The 14,910-nt window shown below is 40.9% G+C and overlaps 1 protein-coding gene and 1 pseudogene across 3 annotated transcripts in view; both read right to left on the bottom strand.

The window, feature by feature from the left end:
* LOC112838788 (contactin-associated protein-like 3) overlaps positions 1 to 14,910 on the bottom strand; it is a 204,326-nt gene that overhangs the window by 141,434 nt on the left and 47,982 nt on the right. The window lies entirely within an intron of this gene.
* LOC112838616 (peptidyl-prolyl cis-trans isomerase FKBP3 pseudogene) lies at positions 9,021 to 9,859 on the bottom strand (annotated as a pseudogene).

Here is a 14,910-nt window from a genome sequence, read left to right on the forward strand (position 1 = left end):
CAAAAAGAAAGAGAAAATATGAACAGACCTATAACAAGTAAGGCTACCGAATCAGTCATCAAGTCTCCTTACAAAGAAAAGCGTTGGACTTGATGGCTTCACTGGTGATTTCTACCAAAAGTTAAAGAAGAACTAACACCAATCCTCTCAAACTTTTCCAAAAATATGAAGAGGAGAGAGAACGCCCTAACTCATTCAATGAGGCCAGCATTACTCCATAATCCAGAGATACTACAAGAAAAGACAACTACTGACCAACATCCCTTATTAAGACCAGTGCAAGAATCATCCACAAAATATTAGCAAATTGAATTTGGCAGCATATGAAAAGGATTATTCACCATTACCAAGTGGGATTAATTCCTGGAATGCAAGAATGATTCAATATACGAGAAACAATTAGTGTCATACGCCACATTACAAAAGGAAAGGAAAGCCACATGATCATCTCGATTGAGGCAGAAAAAGCATTTGACAACATTCAGCACACTTTCATGATAAAAGCACTCAACAGACTAGGAATAGAAGAAACTACGTCAACATAATAAGAGACATATATGAAAAAACCCGCAGTGAGCATCACACTCCACAGTGAAAGGTTAAAAGCTTCTCCTCTAATATCAGGAACAAGACAGGGATGCCAGATTTTGTCACTTCTACTTAACATAATACTGGAAGTACGAGCCAGAACCATTAGGCATGAAAGGGATCTAAATTGGAAAGAAATAAGTAAAATTATCTCTGTTTGCAGACGGCATGATCTTATATGTAGAAAACCCTAAAGATTCCAGGAAAACAACAACACTTTTAGAACTAATCAGTGATAGTTGATCAAAACCAACATACAAAAATCTGTTGCAATTCAATACACTAGCAATGAATAATTTAAAAAGGAAACTAAGAAAACAATTCCATTTACAACAGCATCAAAAAGAATAAAATACATTGGAATAATCTTAGCCAAGAGTCAGTACATTTGTACACTGTAAACTACAAAATGTTGCTGAAATAAATGAAAGAAGACACATATAAACAGAAAATCACACCATGCTCATGTTTGGGAAAACTTGATACTTTTAAGATGTCAATGCTTCCCAAAGTGATCTACAAATAATTTTCAACATGGGTGCCAGGACTATTCAACAGGGAAAGGACAGTTTTTCCAACAACTGATGTTGGGAAAATTGGATATTAGTATGCAAAGGAGTAAGAATGCACCTTCACCTTATACTCTATACAAAAACATCAAAATGAATCAAAGTCCTCAGCATAAGACCTAAGGCTATAAAAACTCTTAGGGAAGGAAAACAGGACAAAAGCTTTATCACACTAAATTTGGTGATGATTTCTTGGATATGACACTAAAAGCACAGACAACATAAGATAAATAGATAAATTCAAATACATCAAAATTAAAACTTTTGTGCATCAAAGAATGCTAACAACAGAGTGAAAAGGCAACCTATGAATGACAGAAAATATTTGCAAATCATATATCTGATTAGGGGTTCATATCCGGAATATATAAAAAACTTCATACATCCCAACAACAACAAAAAAAATCAAACAACTTGATTTTAAAATGCATAAAGTACTTCAATAGACATTCATCCAAAGAAGATATACAAATGCCCAATAAGCACATGAAAAAATGCTCAGTATCAGTAGTCATTAGGGAAATGCAAATCAAAACTACAGTGAGATACCACTTCACACCCTTCGGCTATTTTTTTTTAATGGGAAATAGATGTGTTGATGAGGATGAGCTGGAACCCGTGTGCGCTGGTGGGAATGTAACACAGTGCAGCAAAGCAGACCGTTCTTCAAAAAATTAAAAATAGAATTACCATATGATCCAGCAATTCCACTTCCTGGTATATACCCAAAAGAACTGAAAGCAAGGTCTCAAAGAGGTATTTGCTCACCAAAATTCACAGCAACATTATTCACTACAGCCAAAAGGTGGAAACAGTCCCAAGTATCTACCAACAGATGAGTGGATAGCCCAACTGTGGCATATACATGCAGTAGAACATTCTTCAGCCTTAACATGAAGGAAATTCGACACACGCCACAGCATGGATGACCCTTGAGGACAATATGCTATGTAAGATATCCGGTCACAAAAGGACAAAAATTGTATGATGCTACTTAGATGAGGTAGCTAGATGAGTCAAATTCATAGAGACAGAAAATGGAATGGTGGGTGCCGGGGTCTGGAGAAAAGCAGGAATGGGGAATTAGTATCTAAAGGGGAGTGAGTTTCAGTTTGGGAAGATGGAGAGGATTCTGGAGATGGATGGTGGTAACAGTGACGCACAATGTGAATATGCTTAACGCCATTGACCCATCTACTTAAAAATAGTTACAAAGGTAACTTTTATGTTATGTATATTTTACCACAGTAAAAAATATTTAAACAAAAGGTGTGCTTTCATTCATGTGAAGGAGACCCAGCCTGATTTGTGATCCAGTGAGAAACCCAATTCCTGCACATGAAACCCACTCCCTGGGGTGATGGGGAACCCCACCCACTCCAGCACCCCAGCGCAGATCTCCTGGTCACCCTGGGCATCTGCCACTGTGCCCATCCCCAGCTTCACATCAGTGACACGGGACCCATCTGCCATCGCACCTCGTTTAGAGTCATAGAGTGGCAGAACGCGTGACACAATTTCTCACCTGTACTCACACAGTGGGAATATACCCACCAACTTCACACAGTGAAGGTCTCAAAATGCCCATTTTTTTTTAAGATTTTATTTATTTATTTGAGAGAGAGAGAGAGAGAGAGAGAGCACAAGCAGGGGGAGGGGCAGAGGGAGTAGCAGGTTCCCCGCTGAGCAGGGAGCCCAACACGGGACTCAATCCCAGGACCCCAGGATCATGACCCGAGCCAAAGGCAGACGCTTAACCGACTGAGCCACCCAGGCACCCAAAATGCCCACTCTTTTAATCTAGGTGTTTTCAGCACCAACACCTTTATATCTTCTACTCTGAATCATGAATCTAAATAAAACACTGAAACACAGGAAGTTACAATCCCATGATTCCATCAGGATAAAAGCAAAGACTCCACCTCCCACCCTCTTATGATTTTCCCGGGTGTGGTGCGTATGGCTGAGCAGCCAGGTCTGACCGAAACTGCCTCCGCCCTGAGAACGGGTAGCAGCCTCTCCCAGAAGGTTGTCTGTGAGCCTGTCCCCACTGCGCTTCTTGGGGAACACAAAGCAGGAGAGGGATCATCTCAAGAGGCTGCCAAATAGGCTAAGCAGGACTGAGGTAACAAAATCAGCCCTTGGCAAACAACATAAAATGTTTAAGAGGAAAGCAGCAAATGGAAAAAAAAAAAGTATAACTTGGAAGTCATAATGCTAAAATCAGGAGAAAAAAGCAGAAAGCAAAACTGAAGCATGTTCAGCTGCAAACTGTGAGTGAGAAAGGAAACTTAAAATGAGATTTGAAAATGACACTGAACTGCTGAATGGAGAGCACTGGATCTGGGGCACTGTCCAGCCCCCAGCCAGGGGTGGATGGAGGGAGGCTGGCACAGTCAAGCCGTCAGTCTCAGGCTCCGCACGTGCGGGTGGTGCCGGACCTCCCGGCCGCCTCTCACCTGCGTCCCCTTGCCTGATTTCTCGAATCTTCCGGGTTCATTCTTGGCCTGCAGTGGTTCCGCAGGACCAGGCCCTGGGTTTGGAGTGATCCAGAGACCAAGATGTATAAGGGCTGCAGAGGAGGGTTCTCCTACTACAAGGGCTTCAGAGAGAAAGGATATGAAAGCCAGAAAGGCAGAGAGAGAACCGAGCTCAGAGACGCTGTGTCCAAACAAGAGCCACAGAAAACCAGAGGCAAGTCTAGTATAGTAGACTTCACTGTCTTGCATTTCCCCGAACCAAGATGCTGAGCGAGTCCACAGCCCTGGATGAGGCAGGCAACGCGTTTTCCCAATGCTGAGCGGCTCTCTTTGCTGGGTCCCAAACCTGGAGGCAACCGCCATGCCTGCTCTACATCTCACTCCCACCGGAGAGAAAGAATCAGCAGAGGCACCGTGTGAGAACTCTGAACAAGACGGCACAGGCTGGGCTGGGACGGTAGCCAAAACACATCATTTTGGAATGCCACTGAGGATCCTGAGGGCAGCAAGTCCCCAGACATCTCCTGACCACTGTCCTTGGGTGCACCTTCACCTGCAAAACCTATGCCTTGGGTGACCCAGATCTGCCTCTACCTCACCAAGAGCACAACCATCCTCTGATGTCTCCTCCCTCCTGTTCTCTAAGGCTTTCTTCTGCATGTGCTGGGAAGCTATCTCAAAGCAGGTGACAAGAAGAACAATAACAAAAAGGAAAATAAAGGACTGCATTGATCATATCCAACAATAGGCAAGGGTAGCAACAAAACTGACCATTGTGTAACTCTGAGCTTCAGTTTCTTGTTTTGTAACATGAAGACACTTGTTGAACAAGATGAAATGATATAATGCACCTTGAATGTCTGAAACTATGCCTGGCTCACAATAAACACTCAGCAAATGTTAGATGCCAGCCACCATGCATCACCTTGACTCACACACCAGCTTCCCTTTCTGAGTCCTACTCCATGTAGCACTTGGGGGTGCTGTTTGCTCATTTTCCCATGTTCTACTTGCCAGGGAGTCCAAAAGCATTTTTTTTTCAATTTCCTGTCAATTCCAGACGATTGTTCTTCCTCCCTTATTTTTCTTTTAAAGATTTTATTTATTTATTCATGAGAGACAGAGAGAGGGAGGGAGAGAGAGAGGCAGAGGGAGAAGCAGGCTCCCAAGGAGCAGGGAGCCCGACGTGGGACTTGATCCCAGGACTCCGGGACCATGACCTGAGCCGAAGGCAGACGCTTAACCATCTGAGCCACCCAGGCGCCCGTTCTTCCTCCCTTATAAAAAATGGTCACAACCATCAATATGAGAAAGTATCTCTCCTCCTGTCCAATAAATATCGTGTGACTACAGCCACCTTTGTCCTTCCTAGCCATTGTCACATTGAGATATGTTGGAATCCTAACTCTGGGACCTGTGAATGTGACCTTATTTGGAAATCTGGTCTTTGCAATTGTCAAGTTAAGATGAGGTCATTGGGATGGGCCCTAATCCAATATGACTGGGTCTTTATAAGAAGAGGAAAGACAAGAGGAGAAGGGGAGATGACATGAAGACACAGGAAGATGCCACGTGATGACAGAGGCAGACATCGGAGTGATGCATCTGCAAGCCAGGGGCCCCAAGAATCGCCAACAACATCATAAACTATGAGAAGGACATGGAAGATTCTCCCCTAGACCATTCAGGAGAAGCGTGGCCCTGTCAACAGATTGAGTTCAGACTTCTAGCCTCCAGAATTGTGCAAGAATAAATTTCTGTTGTTTTAAGCCCTAGGTACTTAGTCAACAGTACCTAGGAAAAATCTTACAGGGATAGCCTTAATTCCTTTCCCCCTGAATGTGCCCGGGAGCATCTAAGAGGCAGGTTTTCCAAGAGAGCCAGGAGATCACTGTGTGCTTCCTTAAATAATCAATGAATGGATTTATTAAATTTAAGGGTAGAAAATCTATTATCAATGTAATGAATGCATTGAGCATTTCACTTATTATTATTTGGGGGTGTACAAGCGAAAAAGCATTGCCACAGTAACTTTGCATTCCATTCTCAGGACACTTTTCTGCAAGCTTTTCCTGTGTCTGAATTTCCCCTCAGTGGGAACTTTGGCTAATAAAGCTTTTGCTGCAGCATGCATGCAAGCTCCCCAGGGGTCTCTTTCCGCTGCTCCTGTAAATTTTCTCTTCTCTCTTTTAAGAAAGAAGGCTATTGAATCGTTACAATGTTCAAAGCTCTGAAAGGAAGATAAGCCACTCAGGTTTGAATGATTAAGACCATTAAAACATACACAATAGAAGATGGGACTTCAAATCCAAATAAAGTGCATTTGCCTAATGCACATCAAATGGGATTTATTTTAAACTTCTCTCTCTTGGTCACAGACATAATGCGAGGCGAAGTTCTGGGACTTCCGCTGCCTGCCCTTCTCCTTTCTTGCTCACAGCTCCTTATGGAAAAGGGCTCTGACCTTGGACTCTTTTTCAAAACTGGGCTCTTTGAGAGTTTTAACCGATTTCTCCTCAAGGGCATAAGGAAAAAGACGATTATGCCAATAAGAAAGTAAACAGAGAGTTTTGAGCACAGCACAGCGTTAACTGGGAAAATGACTGGCAGGGGAGCGGGTGTCTCAGGTGTGAAGCTCACCTGATGAATGACACAGGACAGACAAACATGCTCATCTCCAAGCAGATCTCTGTACCGTAATTCCAGAGGCAGCTTGCCCTTTTATATGCAAGCAGAAAGTCACCTAAAAAAGTTTTCCTTAAATTGGAATAGTATTTATTCTTATCTGTATCATCAAAAAGCCTATAATAGGAATATATTCACAGTGGAGATGACTTAAGATTCTATTTACACGAAGGACACTCAAGCCTAAATCCTCATTTCAGCTGACAATCTCAAATAAGTAGCGAGCATATTTTTAATTTTTTTATGTGTAATAAAAAGACAGCATGAATGATATGACTTTTAGCCACGAGCCTATAGATCTTAGATTTGACACAATGTATGTCAAGGGTATAATCTGGGGGGAAAGGCCAGCATAGAAGCACCATGAGAGAGAAAAGTCAGTAACTGAAAGTTTCCAAATGCCATCAGGGAGACACTGGGCATCATGTCAGTCATGGTCATCCAGGAAAATAGCTGGGAAATGACACCATTTTGGAAGCCATGCACTTGACAGAGAAGACATGGCTTTGTGAATAAGGGGTCAGCTCATCATGCCTTCCTGAGTACCACAGAGATGCAAAGGGTCCTACTGCTTTAGAGGACAAGAGCACGGAGCTTGGGGGGATCCACTTAGAGTGAGCAGAAGCAAACCTGGACTTAGTCTGGTGGAGGCAGCCCCTCATCTCTCAGGATTGCTATTCTGATATACTCTGAATAGAGCCTGCATAAACCACAGCCAGGGTCTTGAGCTCTTGGCATATCCAGCAAGGACATTAGGACCGCTCAGGGTCCATGGGGGATTGCCTCTCCCTACAAATCTCAAGGGTAAGAGAACCATATAAACACACTGTGTAGACGAGGATGCAGAAAAATTAGAACCCTTGCATGCTGTTGGTGGGAATGCAAAGTGGTGTAGCCGCTGTGGAAAAGAGTTTTGGAGCTTCCTCAAAAACTTAAAATGGAATCACCATATTCAGCAATTACACTTCTAGGTATACATCCAAAAAAATTCAAAGCAGTATCTCCAAGAGACAGGTGCACACCCATGTTCAAAGCAGTGTTATTCACAATGGCCAAGAGGTAGAAGCAACTCAAGTGGCCATTGATGGAAGCATTGATATCTTGGTCCGTTCAGGCTAGGAGAACAAAATACCATAGACAGGGTGCCTTCTAAACAACAGAAATTTACCATTCACAGTTCTGGAGGCTGGAAGTCTGAGGCTGGTGTGCCAACATGGTCAGGTGAGGGCCCTCTTCTGGGCTGCACACTTTCACTATGTCCTCACAGGGCAGAACGGGGTAGAGATTTCTCTGAGCCTCTTTTATAAGGCACTATCATTTTCAAGAGAGTTCCACTCTCATGACCTAAACACCTCCCAAAGGTCCCACCTACTAATACCATCATCACCACTGGGGGTTTGGGTTACAGTGGATGAATTTGGGTGGGACACAAACATTCAGATCATAGCAATAGATAAACAAAATGTGGTATATCAATACAATGGAATATTATGCAGCCATTAAAAAGAAAGAGATCCTGTCACATGCTACAACATGGATGAATCTCAAAGACATTATGCTGAATGAAATAAGCCAGTCACAAAAGGACACATCCTATATGATTCCACTTACATGAAGCATTTAAAGCAGTCAAAATCATAGAAACAGTTAGTAAAAAAGTAGTTTCCAAAGGCTGGGGAGAGGAGGAAGGGGAAATTTGTGTTCAGTGTGTTCAGACCTTTTGTTTTACAAGATGAGAAACTTCTAGAGATGCAATGCACAACAATATGAATATACTTAACACTACAGAACACCCAAAACCGGTTAAGATAGTAAATTTAATGTTTTGTTTTTTACCACAATAAAAAAAAACTATTTTGTATTTTCTTTGTTTTTTTAAATCCTTTCAACACCTAGTACTTAATTGAACAGCAATATATACCTCTAGTTTAAAAATAACAATTACTGTGTATTTTTAGCCTCTAGTCCTTTCCCCATAGTGAGAAATGCTATTTCTAATTTGTCGTGTATCTTTCCAGAATTATTCCATATGTTTGCATGCATACGTATGTATTTGTTCATCTCGGGAACTTCGAATGGGAGAACAGTGTACGTACACATCACTTTTCCTTGCTTTAAAATAATGTTTCCTAAAGCTCTTTGTCAATAAATAGATTTACCTCTCTCTTTTCAAAGGAATGCATTCTATGTAATGCTATACCTTTCCATAAAATGGAGGTATCATACTTTATCTATGTGCTCATCTACTGGCAGAGAACCGGATCGTGACCAGAAACAAGGACGTGAGCACCGTTCTCATAAGCACTTTCTGTGCAGCTCACATGTCCCCGTGGGACTCATTCCCAGAACCAGAATTTCTACTCGGTGTAGACGGTATCTTGAGGGGACTTACGGTGCTGCTCCTTTGGGATTGTCATCTTCAGAGCTAAACAGCAGGTGTTTGGGACACTTTTATTTAATTTTATGGAAATCACCCTCCAAGGGTTTGTGAGAGTGAACAACTTTTCACGCATTTATAAACTTCTGTTTCATTTTTGTTTACTGCCTATTTCTACCTTTACCCATTTTTTTGACATTGAATATGTTTTTATTGAGCCTTTTAGTTTACAAGAGGAGGTAAAAGGAAAGTCATTTCTCCTTAACCAATATTTTACACAGCTGTAGTAAAATATTTCAAACTTTAGGGAATTATAATGGATTACATATATTAAAAGTTGGGGATTGGGTAAACAATATCGGAGTTCCTGAATTTTCCAGTTGACTTTTCCCTTACAAGAGTAACCAGCTCTAATTAGTTATATAAGTTTCTTCAAGGCCATGTTTTATTGTTGCTGATGTCTTTATATCTGAAGCATTGCTATTTCAGTCAATATCCACTAACTCCACTTCAAAAATGAGTTTTGCATTTGGTGGAATTTTGGCATCAGACTGTTCTTTCTTTCCATAAGCCCATTCTGGTTCAATCTCTAGGTGAGCCTTTTCTCCTTTACTCATAGTTAAGAGTGCTTCATCCCATCCTCTGATAACTTTGCCTATTCCAACCTTAAAACTTAAAGGCTTGGCATTTTTCTTCTTCTTTGAACTCATTTGAATATTAGCATCAAAAACAGTCCCATCCTGTAGTGTTCCTGTATACCAGCAGTGAACAACATCTCCCTTTTTGGGAAAGTTGGTTTTATCTCCTTTTTTAAGAACAGATTTTATATATTTTGGTGGACCCTCATCCAGAGTCTCTTCAGACGTGGTTTCTTTGGGTTTATCTTCATTAAGCTTCACATTTTTCACCTGCGCAGACACTTTACTTATACTTTCAGTACCCTTGAAACATTTACTTTCAAAAAGATGGTTGTAGGCTGTAACCAAATGGTCCCTGTTAGCTGTCTTGGCCACATTTTTAATGTTTCCTAATAACTTATGTTCTGCAAGAAATGAATCTGAACCGTGGTCCTGTAGAAACTTGATAATGTCCTTCTTGGATAGCTGCTCCCTGCGCAGCTGCTCCACGGTCCACGCCTGCGGTGGTACGGCCGCCGCCATCTTCCCCTGCTGCCTCTGCTTTCCTGAGCCAGCCCACCTCCTATCTTTACCCATTTTTAAATGATTTTTTAAATCTTACCCATTTATTTATAAGAATGCTTTATAAATGAAGAAAACTCGCTCTTTGTCATATATATTTAAATTTTCCCCAATTTATGTTTGGTGTCTTCTCATGGCATTTTTTTTCCACACATCATTTTCAAATTAATCTGATTTATCAGTCTTTTCTTTTATAGCATCTGGGTCTCCCATTTTGCTTAGCATGCTCTCTCCAATTATCCATACAAAACATGTTCTAACTGCATCTAGTCCTTTCTCTGTGGCTGATTTATTTTAAATTGTATCTATTTAAGGTATAAAATAGGGATCAACCTTTATTTTTTCCAGGTTGTCCAGTATCATTTATTGAATAATCCATTTTTTGTCACTGATTTGAAATGCCACATTTATTATTTGCTAATTCTATAAATATATTTATTAATAAATATATAATTAATTAACAATCCTATTGTGTTTCTTCACTAATCTTTGCATTAATATGCTAATATAAACAATATTAATATTAAGTAGTTTCAAACAGCTAGATTTAAACTTTGTAAGGCATTTTACTAACTTAACAGGAATAATTCCCTTTAATACTATTCTTTTTACCAATTGTTGTGGATATTTCTGCATGAAAACAGTTTAAGATGAAATTTAGAAAGACCTCGGGGTGCCTGGGTGGCTCAGTTGGTTGGGCGACTGCCTTCGGCTCAGGTCATGATCCTGGAGTCCTAGGATCGAGTCCCGTGTTGGGCTCCCTGCTCAGCAGGGAGTCTGCTTCTCCCTCTGACCCTCCCCCCTCTCATGCTCTCTCTATCTCTCATTCTCTCTCTCAAATAAATAAATAAAATCTTTAAGAAAAAAAGAAATTTAGAAAGACCTTATTTTATTTCGGGGTTAGTTTAGGATGAGCATACATCATTACACTATCAAGTCTTGATACCCGAGGACAGGGATTAATCCCACTTTTCTTTTATGCCCCTTAATGGTGTCTTAAATATTTATTGGAGCATATTTCTTGTCAATTTTATTGTTTGTGATTCTATTATAAATGAGGTCCATGGTTCCTTTATCTTTTAGCTAATTACTTATAGGTACAAAGAGAAATTAATTAATTTTGGAAATTACTTTCATAAGGAGGTACATTGCTGAGTTATTTTTTTAAATTATTTCTCAGGAGAGTTTCTTATATTCTCAAAGAGCATATAATGATAATTTATCCTCATTTCTAATTTTTACGCCTCTTATATTATTTCCTCTTCTATCAGAATGCACTTAATAACTTGAGAATGTAAGGATAGAGACTTAGAGAGGAGGGCTTAACACATTCATCTTTTAAGGTCACGTGAAATAAGTGCTTTTAAAAAGCCCTCCATATTCTCAAAAGTAAGGGAAACTCCAAACTGATTCTCTCTGAGACAAGTTCTGAAATAAGGCAGAAGTAGAAGTCTAAAACTTAATCCGAAGATGAACAAAAAATAAGGGGAAAGACTACTTTTTACCTAAATAACACAACCCATTTATGAAGACAACTCACCCATAGGACCTTCATGACAGAAATGTTGAGAAACACTGATCTATTTCAGATTGGTGAACAGGCTCTATTTTACATCAGTGTTAATACTATTCCCTGCTCAATAAATGATACTAGAACAACTAGGTAGCCATCTGGAAAAAAATCAATAAACCCGGATCCCTACCTCACACCTCAGATAGATACAAAATGGACTAAACAAGGGATCAAGCAACCTGTAGCCCAGAGCCAAATGCAGCTGGCTGCATGTTTTTGTAAATAAAGTTTTATTAGAAAACAGCCACACTTGTTCATCTACATAACGCCTGTGGCTGCCTTCACACAATGGAAGAGTTAAATAGTCACAACAGAGAATGTATGGTCTACAAAACTGAAAATATTTGTTATCTGTCCCTTTACAGAAAAAGTTTGCCGACCCCTGGTCTACACCAATATCTCTCTCAGTCTGAGGGAATATTTAGATGACATCCAGCTTCTGAACTGATGCCCGGACCTTACTGCTTGGAAAGTTTGAGGATTGCTAATCAGAAATCCTCATCATCTCAGAGTTTTAAGACTGGCAACATTAACATTTTTTTAAATACTCATAACCTGACATCCTCTTTTGCAAAATATTATTATTTATTTCATTGCTGCCTTTGTCTATACAAATGCATAAAATGTGCTCTGCATCAAAGGCAGAAAATTGTTCTTACTGCAGGTGGGCATAAAACCAAAGGAGTTATGGGTCAGTGCTCCCTGCTTTAAGTGCAGAACTAACTAACTTCTTTCCTTCTTCCTTCCTTCCTTCCTTCCTTCCTTCCTTCCTTCCTTCCTTCCTTCCTGGGTGGCTCAGTCGTTAAGCGTCTTCCTTCGGCTCAGGTCATGATCCCAGGGTCCTGGGATGGAGCCCCGCATTGGGCTCCCTGCTCAGCAGGAAGCCTGCTTCTCCCTCTCCCACTCCCCCTGCTTGTGCTCTCTCTCTCACTGTGTCTCTCTTTGTCAAATAAATAAATAAAATCTTAAAAAAAAAAAAAACCAAAGGAGTTATCAGGAGATGTGAACACAACAGTGGTCTCAACCACTACCCCTCACGCAGCGGCCATCTCCTCAAGACCCCAACCAGTCTGGCACCAAGCCACTTTTGAATTTCTTATGTCAAAATGAAAGGCCCAGGAAATCCTCCACAGAGAGCCCGAAGTACACACCACCCTCATGCATTCTGTGTATTTACAGTATCTGTGCAAGTTGTAGAAATTGTAGAGTTGATTGTCACTCCATCTGAGACCAACTATTAGTACAACATCCTCTAAGCTGAGCTGCCTGAGTTGCAAAAGGCAGGAAGAATTTCTAGGAGATCCTGCTGGAGATGCTCCCTGGGCTTCCCTGCCTTCCACCTCCCTGAGACTCGGCTCAGCGGCATTTCCTTTCAATGACTGTGCTGCTGGAGAAATTTTTTGGTAAGAATTTAATTTTTCCATCGTTCGCTTTTCTTGCTTAACACAAAAAGCGTTTTTATTTTTGTGCTCTTTCAATGAATAAAAAAAATCCTACTTTTAATGAAGTAGGTACAAAGGATAGAGAGAGAAACAAGTCAGAGTCCCTGCCTCCAGAACAGAGGTGAAATGGGCACGAGATGAATGAATGGAGTAAAAGAGAGTAGTGTGTGAGAAATGAGAAAAGGGGAGTGTCTAAGCAATTTCAGTACAGAGTGAAGCTTTTCGGGTTGGGGAGGGTTATCATTGACAAGGAAGGAAGGAAGGAAGGAAGGAAGGAAGGAAGGAAGGAAGGAAGGAAGGAAGGAAGGAAGGAAGGAAGGAAGGAAGGAAGGAAGGAAGGAAGGAAGAAAGTTGGTTAGTTCTGCACTTAAAGCAGGGAGCACTGACAAAAGCAGTTGTTACACGACACCCTGCCTCTGGGGAGCCCCTGGTTACTTTGTGGTTGCAGCTCAGATGGCTCATGCACTTCTCTGCCTCAACCTTTCCAGGTGCTCTGAGAGTTTTCCATGGATGGAATCCAGCATTTATCTCTATTGTCACTGAGACCTGCAGTTAAAGGCACATGGGACCACCTTAGGCTCAATAGGGCATCATCTTTGTACAGCTTTGTGGGGAAGCAGTGTTAAACTTCTTCTCACTCTCAGATTTGGCACCAAAAGCCTCCCACTGTGTAAACAGTGTCCCATGGTTGGCTAAGGTTTCCATATCCTTAACTACCTATCTGGTTGAGGTCTATCTGAGAACAGCAACTTTCCCTTAATTCAATCCAACAGCCCTTTATTGAGAAACTGTAATAAGCCTGGGCCTCCGGGGAGATCAATTGCTGACCTAATGGCTCTCAGAGCCCAGGAAGGGAACACACGTATAGAAAATCCAATCGCAGTCCACAATGGTAAGCGCAATCAACGAAGTACGGTAGAGTCGCTGTGATCAATATGCTGTGTGTGATGCGCTGGATGGTTAAAAGGGAGACACACATGTCCCCAACAAGGCTGAGTAAACAGAAGTGACTGATAACAGAATCGCTGAAGTGTTGCTCCCGTTCTGCTATAAACCAATCGGTCTCAGAGCTGAACTTGGAACTGGTGAGCCTGGCGTTGGCACAAGCCCCATGTCTGACCTTGCAGACCCTACAGACCCTTTCTGCAACCACCCATGTGAAGTGGGGCTTGGCTCTGTTGGGTCGTCTACTCAATAATAAATGTATGCACCTAGACCTGAAATCAACCAACACGGATTTAAATGACTGAACTAATATGAACCTGTGTCAGGTGAACTTCCACTTCAGCTCCCAGCAAAGCTTCCTACTTAGCAGAGTGCCTACTTCCTTGCACACAAACACTCTTCCTTATTTCTGATTCAAGTTGCTCTTATCACGATTGGACACGGTTCTTACTCCTCTTTATTTTGAAATCATGTATGGGTCTCAGGATTTTTCTATTTATACCAAGTAACCATGGTTCTTTTAAACCTGAATTCAATATTTGGGGGTTTTTTTTGGTTATGCCACGTTTCAAACATATCTTAAAAAACAAACACACATATACCTGTGATCTGGATTTAACAAGGCGAATATTTTGCTATAGTTGCATCAGCTCCTTCTCTCAAATAAATAAACCACTGCAGACGTAACAAACACCCCCCCAACCCATCTGTCTTGTTTCCAATATTTTCTTGTCATTTCTTCTGCCCTAAATCTTTGGAGTCACCTTTGTTGCTCTTGGAGAGCACTAAAAGGTTGTTGTGTCTTTCAAAACAATATTAGTTAGCCTCACTAATTAGTCGACATTTTCTACTTGGTTTAGGTTGTAAATTATCCAAAGGAGAATAAAGTTTCAAACGGTTTGCTATTTCTCTTTTATTTTCACCCAAGGACCTACTGATAACACACTTTTTTCAAGGCAAAAAAAAATTATTCAATAGAATTATTTATACTCGATCCTATGTTTACTTCAAATAATTTCTTTTCTTTTTTTTTTTCAAATACATTTTATCGG

This window comes from Callorhinus ursinus, unplaced genomic scaffold (genome assembly GCF_003265705.2).
Source record: "Callorhinus ursinus isolate GAN/ISIS: 27379988/994484 unplaced genomic scaffold, GSC_fseal_2.0 scaffold28, whole genome shotgun sequence".
NCBI classification, from domain to species: Eukaryota; Metazoa; Chordata; class Mammalia; order Carnivora; family Otariidae; genus Callorhinus; species Callorhinus ursinus.